Here is a 9,875-nt window from a genome sequence, read left to right on the forward strand (position 1 = left end):
GACTTCGATATCCTTGTTAATGGTCCCCCCCGAACTCGGTAGTGTTTCGTTGTAAGACTACCAGGTGACCATGCTTGTCTAGGACAACGTGTTCACATGCTTGTAGCAGAACCAGCTCATGTTTTTGAGCTTACTATCGTAGTTCATTCCCCGAGAATCTCGCAATGTCATCTCGTCGATTTGTGTTGCAAACTTCATTTTTCTTTCTAGACTTGATGAGTCTGGAATATCCTGACACCAACCAGATCTGAATCTCAGGCAGATATGATGGTTGGAACATTCCCAACATTTGCATTTTGTTCCCAGCTTGCACGCCATCGTGCCAATTTTCCATGGGATGCCCTTCTCAGCAGTTGTTGTCCAGGATCATCTTCAAAAGTGGTCCTGTCATGGGTCCCATCCATTTCCGGTGTAAGCAAAAATCATCCATTGTGTTGTCTTCAACAAGGTAGTCCACATCATCCATTCTAGTCCGAGTATGTCATTCTTTTGAACTCCTTCAAAAGAACGATTTTGATTGCCTTAGGCTGGTATAAAGAGTTTCAATGATCTATGGGTCAAAAGTAATTATTTTTGCCACTTAAGGGAATAGCTCTACGAGTCATCTTCACTAAGGTTCCTCGTTATGGTATTATGGGCAACATAACTTCTCGCTACTTTGAAACCCCCTCACCATCTATTTAGGCGTGGAATTGTTGCCCACCAAATCAAACCATATCATTGTTCTTCCATCCCTCTCGATGTGTTTTGTGTCTCAACTCGAGATGTTTCAACATCTCATTCCGTGAGTTGATATTGTTTATCTCGATCTTCGAGAAGATCAATCCTAGTTGAGTTTCTTTCTGTCGTCATCGCGTGGATGAAGATCTCAAAAGCGAGGATGTCAAGATCGACATGATGCAATGAGTCAACATCTTCGAGAAGGGTAATCAGATCGTGAAGGTTCTTTACTGGTGTTCCCTCTATTTTCTTACCTCACGTCTTGAATCTCGGGACGAGATTCTTGTTTAGTGGGGGTGAGTTGTCACAGCCCTAGAATTTGCTTGTAGCTAATTACCTCAGTGAGCATATTGTGTGTATGATTGAAATCCTGTGTGGGATCCGACAACCTAGTTGTTTATCCTTGGTTGCCTCTCCTATGGGGAAATGTAGTCTTATGCTTCCATGAGCCATAGTAGTCCGCTACAGCCCGGTTCACCGGAGTCCTGCTAGCCCAGCACTACTGCTCAGGACACTTGACTGGCCGTCATGTGTTTCACTTCGTTCCTGTGTCTGTCCCTTCGGGGAAATGTCACGCGGTGACATCCGGAGTCCTGCCTAGCCTGCTACAGCCCGGGTTCTCGGAGTCCTGTTAGCCCAGTGCTACAGCCCGGATTCACACGCTGCTGACCGACATGCTCGATGTGATTCATGTATGCCTGTCCCCATAGGTTGGTGCCGCTTTGGATTCACGACTAGCCATGTCGGCTCGGGTTCTCTATCATATGGATGCTAGAGACACTATCATATACCTGAGCCAAAAAGCGCAAACGGTCCCGGGCCATGGTAAGGCGACACCCGTGGGAATACCGTGCGTGAGGCCGCAGAGTGATATGAGGTGGTACCGGCTAGATCGATGTGACATGGAATCGGGGTCCTGACAAACTGATAATCCCAGAGCGGTTAACTCAGCTCTCCACCCGCGGAACGAAGTAGTGCTGGAATGAATCCACATTGTGCTTCACCCCGACAAAAATCTCACAGAAATGCGAGAAGATGGCCATGGTCGCCATGGCATTCAGTGTCAAGTCGAGAAGGTTGAAACCAGAGATATTCATGATGGCCTCAAAGAACTCAGAGATAGGAGGGCACAGACCGCAGATGAAATATGCGGCAAAGAACCGATAAGAATCAAGGGGATTCACGTCACCTGCTGCGTAGACTGTGGGAGCTTCACGCCCCTTCTCGACGGGCTGCCCCCACAGGTACTCGTACTTTACCTGAAGGACGGGGCTGCTCAGGTTGGACGGAAGGAAGATAACGTCCTCGCTCCGCTTCTTGTTCATCTGCGCCGACCTTCTTCTCCCCTCGGCGACATGCTCTTTCCCCGCGGTCATCGACTTCTTCGCGTGTTTCTCCCCCATTGCTACAGCAGCGCAGTGGGGGAGGAGCTCGTTGGGTGACGCAGGAAGGAGAAGCAAGATGGGGCACTGTCGTTTGGCTTGTAGAGGAAGAAGATGGAGGAGGGGGTGAGAAGACAGATGAATCATGTTGTTCTAGTTTTTTTACTACTCTTAAGAGAGGAGAAGGTGGGACAAGAACGCGACGCTTCAGAAAGTTACCGTTTTACCTTAACTACAGTAGTCCCACGACCCCACGACCCGCATTAATTGCGCAAGTGGCCGGTTGACTCGGCTAGCCACGGAAAGAAGCCCGCACATCCCCTCTGTCTGAAACATGCCCGCGCACTTTTGGGATCTAAGCTAATGTGCCACGCGTCACGGTTGGCTCAGGTCCGGTTTGTCAGGACCCCGATCCTAGGTCACACCGATCTAGCATCTAACACATCATATCACTTTGCGGCCTCACGCACGGTATTCCATGGGTGCCACCTTACCTGGCCTGCGACCGTTTGCGCCTTTTGTCTCACGTATATGGTAGTGTCACTAGCATCCATATGACAGAGAACCCGGGCTGACATGACTAGTCGTAAACCCAAAGTGGCACTAACTTACAGGGACAGGCATACATGACATAGCAACGAACGTGTCGGTCATCAGTGAGTGAATCCGGGTTGTAGTAGCTAGGCTAACAGGACCCCGGTAGACACCGTGACATTTCCATGAAGGGACAGACACAGGAACAAAGAAGGACACATGCCGGCCATCCTAAGTGTTTCGGAGTAGTAGCAAGCTACCATGGCTCAGTGAAAGCACTAGGAGATATTTCCCGGTAAGAGAGGCTACCAAGAATAAACAACTAGGTTGTCAGATCCCACACATACCAAGCATTTCTATAACATACACAAAATATGCTCGATATGTGCAAATACAACATGGCATCACAACAAAACTCTACGACTTAAAGTATTTATTCATTAGGATCCCAGGAGCCAAGTATGACAAACACGGGTCTGATGACCCAGCATTCAAGTCATACAAGAAATAAGCACATGCGGAAGCTTAACTTGTCTAAGTACAGACAACTAAAAATGAAAAAGTCTTGGAAACCTGACTATCTACAAGACCCTGCCAAGGGCACAAGATCGTAGCTGAGGTAACAATCTAAACGTCGAAGTCCACAAGGAACTACTAGTGAGACTGAAGTCTCTCTGCAAAAACATAAGTTAAGCAAACGTGAGTACAAATGTACCTAGCAAGACTTACGTCAGAACTATCAACATATGCATCAGTATCAACAAAGGGGGTGGTGGAGTTTAATAGCAGCAAGCCAGCTTTGACTCAGTGGCTATCTTGAACTATGACTGCAATTAACTCTTTTGAGGTGGCGACATGAGTCCACATATTCACCAAATCAATACACCACTATGGATCCGCTCATGTCTCCCTATGATAACGCCATCCATAACACTCATACTTATCTTGTGCACTTTAGAGTATCCACTTTCACTTGTCTATGAACTGTACAAGCAACCCAGAAGTCCTTTACTGCGGACACGGATATTCGAATAGATGATGTTAGCCCTGTAGGGGTGTACTTCACACACGCTCTCGCCACTTACCACCATGTACAGGTCGTGTATCCCGGCAACCGTCAAGCGGAAGCCTAGCGAGGGAGTCGGCCACGACCTGACTAACCACACAAGTCTCTAGTCCAGGTTTATCACCTATTAGGGTTCCATCTGTAAGGGGATTCGGCCAGGGTGTCGCTCACGGATTCAAACGATGTGAGCAGGGTTCCCAAGCCCACCAAACGGGCGACACTTAGTACACCATGCCACTGCACCTAGTCTGTCCCAAGCCCACCTATACCGTGTGCTACTTGGTAGACTACTAGCAATACCTACAAACACCAGAAACTAGTTGCAACTCCTGGACAGAGATCAGGTTGATTAATATGTCAAGAGAGCTTGGAGTGCATGGAGCCCAATGTGTGGTAGTAGCTATTCATGGATCACAAACACAGAACTCAGTTCCTGAGGACGGTTTCAATGAGACAACCCGCCATGTACTCCTACATGGCCTCTCACCGCTACCTTTACCAAATCGCGTTCACACACTTAGCTCTCAACAGTAATACATGTTCACCATGTTCCAATTCATCCCCGATGAATCAGACCTGACTCAACTCTAAGCAGTAGCAGGCATGACAACAAGCATGAATGAGTAGGCACATCAGGGCCCAAACAACTCCTACTCATGCTAGTGGGTTTCATCTATTTACTTTGGCAATGACAGGTCATGGAGAGGAAAGGGGTTCAACTACCGCAGCATGTAACAGTTGAATCGTTCTTGTGCTAATGAAGTAAAAGAGAGCAGAAGCAAGAGAGTGGGATTGTATCGGAATGAACAAGGGGTTTTTGCTTGCCTAGCACTTCCGCAGTTAGTAATAGCTCTTCATCGGTGTCATCGATCACATCGTCGAAACCGTGTCTACTGAGAGGGAACAAATACTGGCAAACAAGAAAAACACAATCAATGCAATGCAACAATATGATGCATGAATGTCACATGGCAATATGCTGTTGATTGAGCTAATGCAACTAGAAACAAGTTAAATGAAGTTGGTTTGAACCCTAGTTTCAAATTTAAACTCCATATGTGAAGGTTTAAATTCCCTTTACATGATTTGTCCTAAATAGTAGCCATAAGTTTTTCTAACATGCATGAAAAAGGTACAGATCGATAGATTGGATTTTTCTGATAATTTTTCATAAATAAATTATTTCATTTGGAGTTATGGTTGAATTACTATGAATTTTTGAAGTTTAACTAATTTCTGGAATTTTCTGAATTATATTTAATCCAGAAAATGATTAACTACATCAGCATTGTGTAAGCATGACATTAGCAGGCCAACAGACTGGGTCCAGGTCAAACCTGACGTGTAGGGTCCACTTGTCAGTGAAACAGTTAGTTAACTAACTAATTAGAGCTTAATTTAGCAACTAACCTAGCTTTGACTAGGTAACGAGCCCACATGTCAATGACTCCAGGGAGTCAAAGGGTGGTCAAACCCAGTCAAAATGACTGGCGGTTAGCCGCCTATGACGGCAGTCGCGGCGAAGGGGCTCGGAAATCACCCACGGGGCTCCATTTTTTGCACGGTTTGTTGTTGCAGCTTGCTGGCGCTCACGCGAATCTAGTGGTGGCTGCGGTTGGGCGTAGGGTGGCCGGAATCGATGCCGGCGACGAGCTATGGTGGCGGCCAGAGTTCGGACATGCATGGGTTCGGTGTTCCGGTGCACGGCAGGACCAGCTGGTGGTCGGGGTCGTCTCCTATGAGCAACCCAAGCACGATGATGCGCCCAGGCGCAAGCTACGGTGTCTGTAGCCACGACGGCGACATGGCCGATAGGCGGAAGCTTTCAGCTCTCGGGGAAAACACGGCTAGGGGACGCGTTTGGCAGCGAGAAGAGATGGGAAAGATGGCGGGGCTCACGTAGATCACGAAGCGATGCTCAGGGTAGCCGGGGGCGTGCTGAGGACGATGAATCAGCAAGGGCGATCAGCGGCGCCTGAGGTTGAAGATGAGGTCGGGGACAACACAGTAGGGCGTCCGGGCTTGCGCTTATTGATGGGGGAGCTTCAAGGCATCGAGGAGGACAGCGGGGATAGCACGGGGAGGCGCAGGGATGGTTGTGGCTGCGAGAACTACGGCGATGCGTCCATGGTGTCTTTGGCCATGGCTGGAGGGTTGTGAGGGAGAAGCGAGGGGGAGGACTGGAGTGGCCGACTCGACACACACATCGGTGGCAGGATCATTCGAGGTCTCATGCTGGTAGGGGAGGGCAGGCACGCAGCTCGCGTGGCGGGTGGAGCGCACGCGCGCGTCGGGCATGCGCCCTGTCCGACTGGCGGGAGGAGGACGATGACTGGCACAAGCCAGTGGGCTGGGCCAGATGGGCTGCACAGGTGCTGGGCCAGCCAGGTAGGTTTTTCCTCTCTCTCTCTTCTTTTCGGTTTCCAATTTATTCAGTTTGTTTGATTTGGTTTAACTACCAAATCACTTTATAAACTTCTGAAATTCAATATGTTGACTTAGGGAACTAGTCCAGAGCCACATACCAACTTTCACAATTATGGGACCAATATTTAGTATATAAGAAATATAGGTCCAATGCAAATAATTATTGGATTAACTCAAACTCCAAAAATAAATATTTCTGAGATTCCAAAAATACTGGTTTGAATTTTGCCTCTTTCCAATATTTTCACAGAATACCATGAACAATTTTTTGGACTTATTTGAGAAGATTTTGATGTTGATCATTTTTAAAAGGTTTTTCCGAGGCTTTGAAAATTCCCTCAATTCAAATTCCTTGAATTTAAAAAGATGCATGGATGCTCACTACTGCAATAATTACAAGAAAATTATAGGGCTGTGACACGAGTGCTTATGTTGGGGAAAATACACAGGGGCAAGCATTTTCCCCTAACTTGTGCATGGACAAGACGAGGCAGGACGGAGGTTGTAGAACGAAGAGGCTTGAAGAACCAACATGCAGCTCAGAGGGATCAGGATCAAGCCAAAGGAACAAGATATCAGCAAGAGAAGGGTCTCCCTCGCTGGGCAGGCGAGCCCAGCAAGGGGCTAGTCCACCACCGGAAGCAAGCAGCTAGGACTCCCCGGGAGCACCTGCCGGGGATTGCGGGGCTTGAACCACCCCGGCAACCAAGCAAGCAAGACCCACGTCATCAATCCGTGCGGTGTCAATCCGCAAGGCGATTATGTGGCAGCATTTGCCACATGGCAGCCAACTCCTACAGAAGAAACACACAGGTGACACCCATCCAGCAATGTGTCAAGAGAATAGGTGCGAAGCTGGCAAGATAAACACGGCAGGCCTTGCCAGGCAGCTAGTGATGTGACACTGAGTGGTGCATTTAATGCACCCTACCAGCCCGCAGAGTTAGGTGTGATAGCACTGTTTGCTATCATATCAGTGGGTAATGACTGTTTTGCCACTGTGGCGACCCCTTAATCTATAAAAGGAGGCCCATGGCAATCATAGGGGGGTTAGAGGTTTGGAAACTTGACAAAACCCAAGACACCATATGTTTGTCGTCATCGTAGCCCTGAGGCACGCCTTGTCGGGCAAGTGTACCACACACCACCATGTTCTTTTCCACCATCAATCCACCAAAGCAGGAGTTGGGTCTTACGCCTCCCGGTGGCCCGAAGCTGGGTAAACTGCTTGTGTGCTCTCTGTCATGCTGCCGTGCGCTAGTCTGCTCTTTTGCAACGTGGCGTCCCCCGCCGAACCAGCAAGGGGCCGCCCGGTCCCATAGGTGGCCACGGATATCCCTGCGACACCGGGTGTGAGGAGCTCGGGAGAAGATGAGCTCTGCGAGGAGCTCGAGCTCGAGCGGGGACTGGATTATGCCTCCGCCGCCGCTGGCCACTTGGCGGAGGAGGCCTTCCTCTGGGCCAGACGAGGGGATTGGTGGCACGCTACCTCGACTTTGGTCAACTTGGTGGAGGTCTTCTTTGCCCTCTTGCTGGCTGGCGTTGGGTTGGAAGTCGCCGCCCCTCGGGCTGCGGCGCACCTGCGGGTGCGCTGATCTGGGTCCGGTGTGGGAACTTGCGGTCCAGCCGCGAGCCTCTCATCGATAGGGGCCGCCACCATGGCCTCTACCTCCTCCTCCTCTCCCTCTTTAAGTTCCATTGATACCATGGCTAGAGCATCTAGCCCCGCAAAATTGTCTCCGGCAGCATCTTCCGCGGCTTGCGCCTCACTGCCGTGGGAAAAACATCTGTACCCAGCATTCCCCTTGCCCTTCGTGGCCTTCTCCATCTCCGCACGCTGGGCAGCCTTGTCCTACATGACCCTCTTCACAATATACGCCACCTCCGCAGTGGAGGTGCGTTTATACATCCCATCTTCAGTCCTGGTGGCCCTGTGAATCAGGTTGCTCGACCACTGGAGCTCTTCGCCCAGAGTGGGGAGCTTCCAAGAGACTGATACCCCTTCAGCATTGCAGTCCGGCAACCATTTCAATATCTGGTCCCGGGTAGAATTGGCATTCAGAGGGATGATAGTTGCTGGGAGCTTGAACAACTCGAAATGACCAAATGGTTGGTCGCACAGCCAACCATGGCGATATACTGACATATTGTTGGCCAACCCCGGGAGCAACCTCAACCTATCTACATCGTCACCATATAGCCACGCAGGCCTGTCCCTTTCCTGCAGCAATAGGATGCGACGGAGAAGAAAATCTACCCCCGCATGCTCAATGGTTAACCCGACAGTCGCCAAATGGGTAATCATGTTGATTGCCGGGCACAACCTATCCTCGGTAAGGCCTTCGGCGCTCCAATCCTTGCCACACTCAACGCACTCCTTCTTTGCTTCGTAGAACTCGGGGGCTTCCTTGTCCTGGATCCAGCACCAATCCCCTCTCCACTCATCCCACCTTTCACGCTGATTCCCAGGGAGGTAATCCCAAATCCTCCTTGCCATGCGTGGCATCCAGCTGATGATTCCGGAACGGTTAACTTGTTGGGGAATGTAGCATGAAATTTCAAAAAAATTCCTACGATCACGCAAGATCTATCTAGGAGATGCATAACATTGAGAGGGGGAGAGTGTGTCCATGTACCCTCGTAGACCGAAAGAAGAAGCGTTAGGTTAATGCGGTTGATCTAGTCGAACGTCTTCACGATCCAACCGATCCAAGTACCGAACATACGGTCCCTCCGTGTTCAGCACACGTTCAGCTTGATGACGGCCCTCGAGCTCTTCGTCCAGTAGAGGGTCGAGGGAGAGTTCCGACAGCACGACGGCGTGGTGACGATGATGGTGATGTGATCCGCGCAGGGCTTCGCCTAAGCACTATGGCTGCAACACCCACGATGCGACTATATCTCCCACGTGTAGGAGCATGACTTAGAGGCATAACCGCATAGTAGGCATGTCGCAAGAGGGGTAATCTTTACACATCCCGTGTACTAAATAAGGAAGGGATAAAGAGTTGGCTTACAATCGCCACTTCACACAATACATGAATATAGCATTACAACATCTAGATACAAACAAGGTCCGACTACGGAACCAAATAAACAAAGACAACCCCTAATGCAATAGATCCCCGATCGCCCTGACTGCGCTCCACTACTGATCAACTAGAAAACGAAACAACACAACGAACACGATCTTCTTCGAGCTCCTCCTTGAGCTCGGTTGCGTCACCTGCACGGTTATCATCAGCACCTCCAACAGTTTGAAGTAATCTGTGAGTCACGGGGACTCAGCAATCTCACACCCGCGAGATCAAGACTATTTAAGCTTATGGGTAGGAAAAAGGTAGTGAGGTGGAGCTGCAGCAACCACTAGCATATTTGGTGGCTAACGTATGTGAATGAGAGCGAGAAGAGAAGCAAAGCATGGTCGAGAAGCTAAAATGATCAAGAAGTGATCCTGAAACTACTTATGTTCAAGCATAACACGAGAACCGTGTTCACTTCCCGGACTCCGCCGGAAAGAGACCATCACGGCTACACATGCGGTTGATGCATTTTAATTAAGTTAAGTGTCAAGTTTTCTACAACCGGATATTAACAAATTCCCATCTGCCCATAACCGCGGCATGACTTTCGAAAGTTCAAAACCCTGCAGGGGTGTCCCAACTTAGCCCATCACAAGCTCTCATGGTCAATGAAGGATATTCCTCCTCCCAGGAAGACCCAATCAGACTCGGAATCCCGGTTAC

Source organism: Triticum dicoccoides, chromosome 4A (assembly GCF_002162155.2).
Source record: "Triticum dicoccoides isolate Atlit2015 ecotype Zavitan chromosome 4A, WEW_v2.0, whole genome shotgun sequence".
Classification (NCBI taxonomy): Eukaryota; Viridiplantae; Streptophyta; class Magnoliopsida; order Poales; family Poaceae; genus Triticum; species Triticum dicoccoides.